We start from the raw sequence: 4,807 nt of genomic DNA on the forward strand, positions 1-4,807 counted from the left end.
AGCAATCTCCCCCCCCCCCTCTCTCTCTCTCTCTCTCTCTCTCTCAATGCTAGGCGATTTTTTTCCCAGGAACCTGAGTCACATTCATAAAGATTCTTAAGCTGAACATGTTTATAAATACCATAATAATAATTTGAGTCACATTGGTAAACATTCTTAAGCTGATCATGTTTATAAACAGGAGTAATTTGAGTCATTCATAATTCTTTTGTTGAGCATGTTTATGAATAATGTGGCTTCTTTACGTTCATCTTAGGTCCTTTTTCTTCCTCAGGCAAGATCTCTCAAGCGCCCAGATTTTCGTCCTTTTGTAGCCTGTTTCACATACCTCAGTGGCAGAGAAGGGCAATACTGGAGCTTTATATTCTTTACACAGCACTTCTTCTTGACTAGCATCATATTTTAATCTAAACTCAGCATTCATGATGGACAGACGGCAAATTTAGGCCAAGTTAGTGTAAAAGGAGTGTAGTTGGTTTGCTTCCACACGACGGAGCTAAACCCATTCCACAGCATGAGAAACAAGTCGTAATGGCATGGAATTCGATCATCCTGAGACGGGAAAGAGTCGCCTTGGTTACTCTAGTTCATTCACTTATACTTGGCGCAATTTGTCATCCTTTTACATTTCCCCCCCCCCCCCGCTTAGTGGCAGAAAAAATTTTATGTTTATGTCCCCAGTTTACTCCTGGGTGAACAGTGGTAGGGAGGGGGGGAACGAAATTTGTCGAGGAATTTGACCGGCACGAGACCCGAACTCTGGCTCTCCCAATTTCAGGCTGGATGTGCTTACCAGTGCCATAATCAATGTTATATCCAAGCCACTAATTGCACTGCTGAGTGAGCGAGGAGAGTGGGAAAAACAAACTTTGTCTACCACTCTGACCGGCCTGAGAAGCAAAGTATACTCCAATTCACCAAGTTTGGCACCATCAGTGATGTCCTCAACGTTTGTAGTGTTGATGTAAATCCTCTGCACGAGGTGAACTTCTATTAATTACCTTGAGAACCAATATGACAGCAGTACAAAAGGGTGTATCCAGTATTGAGGACCTCTATCAAAGTTAAAGGGGTTTTGGACATCACTGTTATGGTGCCAGACTCGGTGAAATGAATTATAGGTGTTTTCCAGTTGCAGGCTGGATACGCTAACCAACACACCACTGGCTTCCCCATGATTGACGTCAAACTTGTGATTCCAGAGCGCGATTGGTTCTGACGAGCGAGACAAGAGGGAGAGAACTCTTATCCCTCCCATCCCAAGGCTGTCCCATTACTGGCTGGCTGTGTGCTTGTGCAGCCCAGAGCAGGGTTGCCAGGAGACACCGCTACCAGACTGCCACCTGTAGCCCTGGAAAACCGCGGCAGACACTTCAGAAGTAGCCCAAATATTTTATTGGTTTTAATTGTCTATTGATCTCACTGATCTTCGAAATATAGTGGAATATACCCTACAGGATCTCTCGCCCTTGACGAGCTGCAGACCTCATATTAAGCACAGTGAAGGTCTACATGAGTCTCGTATGAGGTACAATTTATTATCTATCTGTCTATTGCCAGACGCCTTAATCCCATGCGGGGTGACCACAAACAAGTCCCCTCCATGTCGCCCTGTCCCCCACCATTTTACTGCCCTGCTCCCAGCTCGCCCCCCTCTCTCATATACCTCTCCACTCCAACCCTCCATCTCATCATTGGCCTCCTCCTCCCTCTGCCCCCCTCCACCTCACTCACATACACTCTCCTCGTCAGTCTCACTCTCCATCCTCTCCACATGGCCAAACCACCTCAGTGTGTTTCTCCTAACGCTTCCTATCACATCCACATCCACACCACAACGCTCCTTCACAATTTACATTGGTTATAAAACAACGGCTCAGGGGAGGTACCTGACAAAGGCTCATAGGCTGGCAGGGGCTAGATCCGTCTGGAACTGTGTAAGCTTATGACACCTTCAGTATCAGTATTATTAAATGTTCAGACATAGAAAATGAATGTTAATTTAATTTCAAAGTAAGCCAGAAACTCAAAAGATGTGTAGCACTTGTTTAAACTTGTATTCGTCTGAGAATCAAGTCATAAAATAGAATGAGGTTAATCTTCATCCCTTAGAAGCTTCAGTTGACAATAAATGCCAGAGTTTTTCATATTTTGTGTAACCTGCAAATTATATCAGTTAATTCCTTTAATAACCCGTGCTTTCCAGGAATAAAAAGCATGCTGAGCGAAAGACCCCATGCTTCTTAAATGAATGATTATAATAACTAATTATAGTCGCAATCTGAACTTTTATCAGAGTCCAGAGTTAGATATCGTCAATATATTTTTAGGCCTTAGTATGTTTTTCAAATCTAACCTAATTGAGTGGGTAAATCGCGGTATTCAATTAATAACATTGGACAGTGATACACATGGATGAACGACATATCTTTATTGAGAGTAATAATCGTCAAATGGTTGCATTTTCGTCGGTTTAGGAGGAAGCACTTCTTACCAGTTTTAATTAGCATCTTCAGTAGCATGTAGGGTCCACAAATCATGTGACAGTGTGACAGGTTGGTGAAAAAGTGAAGATTACACGAGTTAGAGTTTATTCCTGACTAGTTTCACTGTAAAGCTTTATAGCGAAACTAGTCCGGAATAAACTTGACTACGTGTGTTCATCCATAATTCTCGGTCCACCAATCCTTTGCTATTGTTTATCCTTTAAATCCACCGCAATTTACGTTTTCTCATGATAGAGGATTGAAGAAAATGGTTTTTTCTGGGATAACGAAAGTATACTGTTCCCCTTGGCTGAGATGTTCTTCGGTCTTCCTGTTAGTTATTTCGCATAGCTTAGTGTCAGAACAGTACAAATCAATGTCTCTGCATCCTTTCTATTGCACTGAGCCATCTTGTATTAGTAATCTCGTTATTTTGTCCCTACATGGCTTGATCACTTGTTTGTTATTATGGCTTCCATTATTCCTTGTTCTATGTAACACATAGTCCATTTTCCTGTATAGCCTTATATAATGTTTTTCGTTAAGCTGTAATTTTTATTTTTTATGCATTTCATCTCTGTGGGAATGGTAAGGCAGCCTCATAGATAGCCTATTGATCCCGGACTGTCTCAGTGCGGGCTGCCATAAGAAGGCAGCCAGTTAACTACTTTACGCGTTAGAGAGTTGTTTAAAAATCACACACAAAACATGGATATCGTTAAAACCTTGGGAAGATACTCTAGGCTACATGTTACTACTTTCTCCTTTTACGAGTTTTTGGCAGAATTTAACGTTTACCTACCAGTATGAAAATTTCAGACATTTTTGGATACCCTGCATCAAAAGTTGTGGGTCGTATAAAAAAAAAAAAAATCAGTAAAAATTTATTGAATTGAAACATTTATTGTGGTAAAAGGTACAGGGCGTTTATAAATAACTTGTCAGTTCTTGACCTTATTCTCGTGGGCGGAAAAACTCACGTATTCTGATACAGCTAGATTATTTTATTTAGCTGGGAGTGTATTCAAGCCTTAAAGTGTTACAACTGGCAGTATAAACCTCTCACGGCAAAGATAATTTAGCGTACCGCGTGATCATAGAAGACCGTGTTATGGAGGATTCGTATAAAATTATTAAAGTCTGTTTTATTAAATTTAGGGATACTTTACAGACTTTTGTTTTATATCAAGTAAAGAACAATAAAGAAAATGAAGTTTAATAGAAGTGAATCATAGTTTGGTCGTGCACGTGACGCTTATATTCACCACGTTTGTTGATGCTGTGGACGAGAGGACGGTGTAAGTACCAAGGATTTTGTTAGTTTGTGTTTTATCTTGTGCAGTCAGTTCCTTTGACGCTTAAATCAAGTGTGGGAGCTGTTGAGGATTTAGGTTAAGCCTAGAGTGTGCCCTGATTAATTATAATGCCGTAAAAGTGAGAAACTATCACCCAGACACATTTCCCCACACCCTGTGCAAAGTTGGAGGTTCCATGTGGGTATATATATCACAAATAATGTGATCGTGGGGCCTGATTAATTAAGTTTCCCGTATTTTTTTTGAACAGGGCCAGTATGCGACCTTCTAAGAATTTATCAAGTTTAGATGATGCCACAGGAAGAAATGTGGAGGCATCCTCCCGTTCCCCCAGTGTTCAGGCAGTACCAATAGATCATTTTGAAGGAAGAAATTGACTGGCAGGACTCTTGACATTATTCATCTCATGCTAATAAGGTAAGACATCCTAAGAATTCAGTGGTACACCTCTTTCACAGACTTATCAGATTAATATGTTGTAAAATTCTGCTCTTGAAGCCTATTGTATAAGTTGCATATTCATGACAAATATGTTTTCTCATAGCTGTGTTTTACCTTGTTCTTGTTTCCATCTATTCCATTATGTTGCAGGTGCTGAGTCTCTCTTATCCTTAGAATTACTGTGTGTCTCTTTTAAGTATGTTCTGCTTGCCATTAATTGATATCATATTTCAGGTTCATTTTTGAAGAGTTCCTTCATAGTTTCTGTGGTTTTCATTTTCACTGTTAAATCCCTGTATCTGGACATTTAAATAGATATACAATAATGCCCTGATTATCCGACGCTGCATTATCCGACAAGCAAAAATCTGGTTGAATTAAAGTGATAGTGTGCCACTAACCTCATCACAGCAGACCGATTCTGGAATGATTTGATACGTGTGGTTAGTGGTATGGGGATGATGAGATTGTAGTTTGGTAGAGGGTTTAATGGTTATTTGGATGCAGCAACACAAGGGCTTGAAGCGGTGCATGCGCTAATACAGCATGTTATGAAGCATGCAG

This window comes from Coenobita brevimanus, chromosome 61 (assembly GCF_032717465.1).
Source record: "Coenobita brevimanus isolate Jiangsu-jjx chromosome 61, ASM3271746v2, whole genome shotgun sequence".
NCBI classification, from domain to species: Eukaryota; Metazoa; Arthropoda; class Malacostraca; order Decapoda; family Coenobitidae; genus Coenobita; species Coenobita brevimanus.